This window comes from Vanellus vanellus (genome assembly GCF_965231255.1).
Source record: "Vanellus vanellus genome assembly, chromosome: Z".
NCBI lineage: Eukaryota > Metazoa > Chordata > Aves > Charadriiformes > Charadriidae > Vanellus > Vanellus vanellus.
The window spans coordinates 16,624,132-16,633,482 of record NC_138908.1 but is presented as its reverse complement, the minus strand read 5'-3'; positions in this window follow the sequence as shown (position 1 = coordinate 16,633,482).

The window sequence follows — 9,351 nt, the reverse complement described above, 5'->3', positions numbered from 1 at the left end:
GAAAAATTTCAGAATCAACTGGAAAAAATTTTCCAGGTTTACCAAGCATGGTTCTCCCAAAACTAGATAGGTGTACTGTGGAGGTGATGGAGAGTGATAATATTTTTTGTTTGTATATGACCTATTTTAATAAATTATAATAGTATGGTGCTTAAGACCTCAAACATATGACTTGAGCTGACTTAAGAGTCTAAAATTTGGTAGTAGGGAGGTAATTTGTACCATCATATCTCAGTCCAGTAATGCATTTAAGCACATCCTTGCTCTTAGCATGCACACAGCTGCATGCAGTACATACTTGCACATTTGTTTGGATCTGTAGCTTTTACTGTTGCTTACTTAAAATAATTTGCAGCTCTTCATTGCAAAGCATTGTGCACTGATACAGACAAGATGCTGTTCCAGTCTCTTACCCTCTTCTTATTCACACACTGCCAACAAGAACAAAGTTTGCAATTAAGATGGTTGGAGGAAAACTTTATAATCACTGTAGGTTTTTAAATGCTCATTAGTCACTAAGTTCTCAGGCAATGATATACCTACTGGTAAAGATCCTATTAAAAACTATTCAATAGAAATGCAGACAAATGAAATCTAAAGACATCAATTTAGTGTCTAGTGCCCAAGGCATTCAATGACTCTTAAAAAACTTTTAGAGAAAAGTGGAAGACTCTTTCTTTTCTCCTTTTTTCTCTCTCTCATCACAAGGAACTGATGGCCACAAGAGACATCCTGTAAGCTCGTCCCTGGCCATGTGTCAGATGCCTTCAGCTGAAGGCCAGATGAAGCAGTGGGCATTTTTGGTCTATAGCATGCTTGCCAGCCCAACTTGGGGATTGCTGTTCACAGCAGCAGGGAACACGCCAGCTTTCACAGATCTGTACTTGCAGGAGGAGCTCTAGACCTGCGAGGCAGCACCCTGCCATCCGGCTCCTGGCTGGCACCCGGGTGCTGTGAGTAATCCTCCGGCAGGGGATGCATTCCAACTGAAGGGAGCTGTCTCTCATCCCTCAGGCCCCGAGCAAAACCCAAAATGAGCAGCTGTTTCCATGGGAAGAATTAGGGGCTCACCAGGCATGTGGAGCTCTCAAGACTGGTTCTTGTGGAGGTTTTTGAGGAGCAGTTTTATCTATGCTTAGATAGGATGGGAGGGAATTCCTCTTGGGTGAAGGAACCAGGACTGCAGATCTGCTGGCCTCTCTTGGCTTGCCGGACTTCAAGCTGATTTCAAGTCCCAGCTGGGTGTAAACAGCATGTCCTCACTTCTCCTCAGCATCAGGTCAACAACACAGAAGCGTAGACAGCTATGCTAAGTCCAAGTTGGTGGGAAAACCAGCTTTCTGGTGCTCACCAGAAATGTCACCTTGGTGGTTCATGGGCAAGACAGACAGCCAAGGGCAGGGTCAGTGGTGGTCATGGTGCTCTCCTGTCACCTGCAGCCAAACCCAACACCTGAGAGACACATGGGGCAAACCACAGGGCCGCGAGTGTATCAGGCAGGGCTCAAAAGGTGAGCAGGCAGTTCAACCACACCATCACTCATCCTTAGGCCTGCAAGCGAAACTCATTTTCCATGTATTCTTTATTCCACTGCCAGTCCTCTGAATCACTGTGTCCTTTCCTGCTTCCCCATCACTTGTACGCACACCTAGCTTGCATGATGTTTTTTTAAAAGATTAAAAAAAATCAAAGTTTGCTGCCTACAGATTTTTTGGGATATTCTTTGTATAGCCCTGCCTTTGCGCCTTCTTCATTGGGCAAGGCACATGGTACAGCAGAAGCAAAAATGCGTGACGTTTTTCTTGACCTTTATGTTAATAGCTTCATACTAACCGGCAGGAATAATTTCAAACTACCAGGAAAGCAATTAAAAGAAAAAAAAAAACAAACTTGACATGTAATAAATAATTTAACGCCTCACTCTAATGCAACCTGCAACGTCTCTCAGTCACTTTATGGATGTATGCTCATCATTTTTTGCGGTGTTTTGCATAAATTTCATTAGTAGGAACAGAGTAATATTAAAACACACACATATACACAATTTGCTGGCTTTTCAGTTCATTATGAAATACTTCACCTCTGGGCAGATGACTAATATGCTATTAAACTTCTCTATCCTTGAGTTGTGTCGTAGCCAAAAAAGGGGTGCAGTCACTCACAATCTTTATTAAATGAGCTGAATACACCCACTCAGGGAAAATGCTGTTGTATGACTTTCATGTGTCCTACGGCAGCGTTAACATGCTTTTGGGTTATTTAGCTCCACGCTGTGGACCCACAATAATAATTCCGTAGTTAAAACTGGGGGAAATTTCCATTATAACCCTGTGCTGAGTAGTTTAGGAAGCATTACCCAGAAGTTTTAAATTTCCAATTAGCAGAAGGAAGACTTTGTACATTGGATTGTGGCAGCTCATGTTTGGACCTGGGGCAGCCCTACAGTCCAGTACAGATGATAGTTGTTCACTGTCATAAAAAGGTAGTTGCTTTTGTCCAGTAACAAAAGGGAGGTGTGGACAGTTGTATCCCAATGCTAGCAAATTTGGATGATCCCAGTTCAGATTCTCTCTCTGCCAAAGACCCCTCTTATTATAATTTTCCTTATTTTCCTGGATTGTTGGTTTCATATCTGTAAACCAGGGTAACGAAAGTGCTTTTTTGCTGCTCCGGCTTGCGGTGGGTTGTGTGAGCCTGATCTGCAGAGGCTGGCCCGGTGCCCTCTCCAGCGTATCGGGGCTGTGCCTCGAAGATTGCTACTGAGGTGTCGAGGTGCTGCAGCACTACAGCTAATTCCTCTTACGTTGCTGCTTTAATCGAGGGATAAACCCAGTGCTGAGTGTTGGGTGTGACAGTTCACTGCGGCAAACTACGGAGTTTGTGTATCGGGGGACACAGTGAACTCCAGTAAACAATTAGCATAGGGCAATATAATCCTGAAGAAATTTTTAGTTTCAGTTTTTCTATTATAAAATTGTAATCGTCTTATGGATTAATCTTTAGTAGAATTTATGTTAAACTTGAATCTTTTCCTATTGATTTTATTATTAATTCTGTCCAGAACTAGACATAAACTCCTGGGTTTTTTTCTTTTAAACAAAAATGTTCAGGAAGAGGTGAAAACATGCAACTGTGGTGAATGGTGAATAGCAAATCCACATGGCTTATACAATACACAATATGTCAGGAGACCTTTTGTGCATATAATTTAGATCAGAACCAGCCTATTTTTGAGGGGGCGTTAAGAGACACTTTTCAGCTTTCCGCCCATTAAAATTTTTCTGTAAAGTGCTAGATGAATTATGCTAATAATTTCAACTGGAAGCAGTTTTCTCCTATAACTTGGGTTTAAGAAATTGCTTCTTTGTCACTGTAACTTCTTGTCTACCCCTAAAGCTGCCCCTATTAAGCGTTGCATGAGAGTGACTCAAAGGCATTTAGAAGAGCACAACTCTAATTACCCATACAGGACCAAACTTGACAGAAAATTTGGGATGTTGTTCTGGCAGTAGCTGACAGTGATGACACTGACAATAAACTCACCTTATGAACAAATCCATTCAGTGTGTTGTTGTGAATGGAGAATCATCTGATTTGCTTGTGTTTAGAGATACATTTTTGTTTGTATAGGAAAATTATTTTTAAATTAAAGAAGAAATGGTAATGAAGTTTTTTCTACTGTTCATAGTTTTTTCCAAGCTTGCGCTTCTTGAAATGAACTTGGAATACTGTAGGCATTTTACTTTTTAAATTAAGAAGTTCCTTGTCCTCTCATTGGAGCATATTCTAGTGATAATGCTGTAAATTCTAGGAATTCTAGTAAATCCTAGTTATTCCAGTCATTCTAATGACACAATGGTGTAAATTCTAGTAATTCTAAGAAAAGTCTATTGCACTGAGAGAACAATATGGAAGCTAAATTTTAAATCTTTCCAATAAAAAAAAAGCAAAACCTATTTATTTCTCTAAATAATTTCATCAGAAAGTACTCTTTCCTTTAACCTTCCTTGTTTTGTACATTGCATTACTATGGAAGAACCTGAATTGAAAGCAGTTGGATAAAATATTACTCAGCATGAATAAAGGAAAAGCCATCAGTATGATAATGAATCAAAGGCCTTTTTTTTAGTTGCCGTTCAAGATGCACTTTTGTTGTTGAACCAATGCCTCAGATTTACAACTCTAATCTTTAGCCTTACAGTGCTAGGCAATAGATGCTAAATTTTCTGTGCGGTAACATTTCTCATTTAATTCCTGGGACATAAATTGCCTAATGTTGATCCTTAGAGAACTTTTAAAGTGTTTAAATACTTAATGGAAAAGATAAAGCAATATGATTTTGATCAGAATTACATTGAGATAAAGGTGTTTAGATTGCCACAGCTACTCTGCTAATGAAAGGCAAACCTCATCTTTATCTCAGTATGATTGTCACCACAGTAAAGGTTCTTATGGTTTAACTATTATAATTTATTTTCTAGGGTTTTTTAATGACTTGCAGCTTTAATCAAAAAAAAAGATACAATTAGAAAAAAAACCACCATGTGGTCCAAAACAAAGTAAATATTTCAAACCCTTTTTTCTGAAAATCACTTGGTCTTAAGGTTTGTCAGTACATGTAAGGGATTGCAAATTAGGATCCTATGTATTAACTGTTATTTCATAAAACCACGCTAAAGAAAAAGACAGCGGGAGTTCAGCCATACGATGGTATGACTACTATTAAAAAAAAAACAACGGCTCACAAGAACATTAGCAAAAAGATGAATAATTTAGAGGTCAAGCTGACACATATTGGACTAACTTCCTTCCCCATTAACATTAATAAGTCTATACAAGTCTCATAGTATGATTCAGATCTCATAATTTAATGAAACAAACTTAATCAGAGGTGTTCATTAAATAACAATTCCGATACAGAGATAATTTAGAATGACTAATTAAAGACCTACTTTCTTTTCCTCTATCATTCTGTGAAAAGTTCTACAAAGGTGTAATTTGCTAATTAAATCGTGAGATCTGAATCAATGTTTCAGGCACTTAATTGCTCAGTGTTGCGGTCTTCTCTAAGAAATCATGGAAATTTCCATGAGAATTGAGGATGTACCTTCTTTTTATGACTTTTTTAAAGTACCTTTTCTGCTAAGATGTTGATAACATCTTTTTCTTTACAGTCTTAAAAAGAAATGGACTAAAACCAGGAAAGGCTTTGAATGTGGAATATATTGAAATTGGATGGATTTGAAGTTGTGTGTTTGACAGCATCTCTCAGTAGCAAGCTGGTCTTCAGGTAAAGTATGGCAAAACACTTAAGTGCACCCTTATTTCTGTACCTGTTCATCAAAGGACAGAAGCACATATTCCACTGGAAAGATGTATTTCTGTAATTTTGCACAACTAATTTTTTTTTTTTGTTTTGTTCTCCTTCCCTCCTTGTTTCTAGGTGGAAAATTAACGTCTGAAAAATTTGCGAAAACTCAGGGTTGATTTTTCCTTGTTCCTTCCTGATGTAGATAATTTCTACAACCATGTCAAGAATGAAATATGATTTCATATCATGTGCTGGTGTGAAAGGAGGTCTGTTTTAGAGAAGCTCCATCATCAAAAGGTTAGATAATAAATTGATAGGTTAAAAAATGCTGAATACATTAAGTATCTTTTTATTTACAAATATAAAATTTTTATTTGGAAAATATTAGATTTTAAATCTGCTTCCAGCACTGCCCTGAATTTCCAGGAAGTATACAGATTTCCACGTGGGTATGACCACATGATAAGAACCAATACCAAAACTCCTTCTAAAGTATTCAAGGTTGCAAATCAGGCTGTGTGCAGCACATAATTCTTAATAATAAGGAAATTGATAAACTGGAAACACATATTCTTGTAAAAATATATAATATATAATCCTATTTTTAGAGCAGTTTTTAAGGGGTTTCCCCTCAGGCTTTCTATTTTGCTTAAGAACAGAGCTGGATTTCTTGCTTAAACAGTGTAAGTTCCCTGGATTTAATTCACTGTTTTTCTGTTTGAATGTTGCAGATTTTTTGCACGTTTCTAGCATTACTATCATTAAAGAAAATAAATAATTCTGACAGGTCTTATGTGATGTATCTTTTATGACACTACTGGGATATTAATGAAAAGAGAAAAAAAAAATCAATGGGGCTCACATTTGAACTAAAATTGAATTTTTATTACAGATTTTTTTTACATGTCCAAATGCAAACCAGTGTGCTGTCTGCCAGTTCCTACCATCCTGTTTCCCAGTTAGTAAATGGAAAAGCTAAGAACAAGTGGCACAGACACTATACAGTTTCTGTACTTTCCCAGAAACTTTCTCTTTGCTTTAGTGCTTTGTCTTCATAGTTCCTTTGTCTGATTTGTGATTTCTCCTTATACACTCTCGGTATTCAGTTTGAGTTTAACACGTCCTTAGAAATGTGACTAGCAATTCAGTTGTATTTATTTAGCTTCCAGTTTTTAGCATGCTCCTCAATGAGTCCCTCAACATTGGCTAAGCAGTCTTTATTTTTATAAATACTTGTGAAGAAACGTTGCCTTCTTTTTTATGGGGCATCATGTAATCTAAATTAAAAAACAAACAAGGTCTAGAGTAAGTGCTTGAAATGCTTAAGAGTCCACCTTTTCCATGGGGACTTCAGTGAGTTAACCTGTTCCCAGCAGTGGGATTTCAGTTCTGTGGGAGGGGGGTTTCTGCAGATTTTCCAGTTTTAGAAAAGTTTTTCAGAGTCAATACTGCTACAGGCTGCAGGGGATGGAGGCTGACAGATGCTCAGCCTTGCAGCTGTTCGGGTGCTGTGTTGATTTTCACACCCTGCCCCACAACTCGGAGACATTTAGCGCCTACCCATCACAACAGTTAGCTAAGGTTCTTAAACCTATTTCGCTAGTCTGGAGAGAAGTTAAAGCCAGCATTTTCCTACCCATGTTTCTGTGTTGTATTGGGGCTGCTCTTATTTGGCTTATGTCACAGTGGCATCGGTGACCACCAGAAGCTTGGGAGTGATGGGTTAGCAGTGCCTGGATATGCCTCTTCTCCATGCATGTTCTCCTGGCAGTCTACACCTGTGGTTGCCAAGCTGAATTAAGCATGTTGTGGAGACATTAGACTGGAAACCCAAAAAAATGGGATATCTTCAATAGCCGTTCTGAGAGCTTTACAACTTTACATTCTCTTTATGCTTCTTAGCCAGAGGGTAAATGACATGGACAAAAACTGCAACACTGACTTCATATCTCAGTGTCTCCATTAAGTTTACAAGAGATGTGACATGAAGACATGCTAGCAAGAAGTTATTAAGATACCGCCATCATGGAAAACACCAAGAACCTTGAGTCATGACAGAATTATGAGCATATAAGGCTCTACATAAAACAAAACACTTTATTACCCATTTGCAAACTTGTCTTATCTAAAAATGTTTAAGCATGGTACCATGCCCTGAAAAAAATTTTCTCCCAACTATCTCTGAAATTGGTAGGGTTAATATGAAGACGGCAGGATTAACTATATCAAACCACTTCCTGTTTTGGATGAACAGTGATAACTCCGAAGTACTACTGTACTAAGTACTACACCTTTATTAGACATGACCTGACCAGACTTGCTCTTCTATTGTAGCTCAAGATTAAAGCATTTCTTACCACCACATTTTTTTAACTAATCCTCTCTCTGACAGACTCATAACAGCTGTTAAATAACTAGATATTTAGCTAAAGACGAACTGAACCTATAAATTTAAACATGTGATATAATAACCAACTCCTTTATGCATAGCAAACTGCTTCTGTCATCATTTGAATGCTTTATGCTGACCTCACTGTCTGCATCTGATTGAACTGATCTAATGTCATGACAAAAGATGATAACAATGGCGATTAGGTATTTCTGATGCATTATGGAGGAGGACAGAGACCACACAGGAGTGTGAGGCATTGCGTGGGGGGAGATGGAAAGGTTGACATAATGTTTTTGAAACATCTGAAAGGTTGGTTGGAGTTTGTTCCTCAGTGTTTCAACAGCAGCATGTGCAAAAGTTCACACGCCTTGTTTTTACTTATTTTCTTTACCCCTTGGCCAGTTAGCTGATAGTCTCTGTTTCCTCCCACATGACTGTGCAGTGAAGTCATAGACTTGTTATGGATGTAGCGGTATATTCACCGTTTTTCTCTGCCTTCTTAGAGGTTCTGACTTGTAAGAAACTTACTAACAGTAATACTAACCGATGCTCCTGCAGCAGTTCACCCTTTGTAGACCATAGCGTCTTGCAAGTGTTGATATTTTCTGGTAGGAGAGACTGAGACTTAGAGAAGTAAAATGACTTGCCCAAATTCATGTAGGACAGATCCAGTCTTTTTATACACAGCTCCCTCCTGCCTTATGTCATACGGAGGCCCCCATGCCTTTTTTTCATAATGAAGAGAAAACACGTGCACATAGACTCCTACTAAAACAAACGTATGTAAAAGTTCTGCCAGAAGAAAAAAAAGCCTTTTTTTTTCTCTTGTTGACAGAAGTAATTTGCTTCCTTTTTACATATTCTCTTGGTTCAATTTGCACTGGCCCTGAAGTCCCCTTTAAATAAAACCTTTGTAGTGATGTTTTAAAATAAATCATCTATTGTTGGAATTAAGTCTAGGAAATGTGAATTTGTTCCATGTGAACAAGTTTCATGAAAACTAAAGTACAGTGGCAATTTTAAAGACCACAGGCACATTCCTGAAACCTTTTAAAAACACACTCAGCTTTAAGCTTGTGAAAAGTGCCTTAGGACTTAAGGCTGATGATGTGAGCAACATGTCTTCTTGGTGCAGACCTGAATTCACAATATAGTAATTCATACCCAGAAGTGAAAATGCTCTGGTTTGTTCTACCTGCAGTAAACACAGGAGCAACAATGGTTGTGAGCACCAGTGGCTAAAACTCCAGGAGATCTGAGTTCCTTTTGTTCTGAGTTATATTTTTATTGGCAGGGACCCTAAGTGAGCTTAGTTGCACTGTACTCTGTGCAAACATATAGTGAAATAACAGCCTTTTTAAGAGCTGATAAAGCATAGCAAGGCAATTACACAGAAGCAGCTATCATGTTATTAGTGTGGGACAGGCGATATTACATCTCACTGATGCGGTTTGCTGATCTCCCCCAAGTGTAAAGGGCAATGACTGAGAAAGTCTGAAGATGTTCACCTGAAAATGAAAAGGAGAAAACTTTGGCATTGTGAACTACTCTGCAGTATCAATCACCTTATTGATACAAAAAGAGAGAGAAAAGTTAGAGACTGGAATACGAAGAATCTTGGCAGTGACAAGAAATCACCTGTATTTGG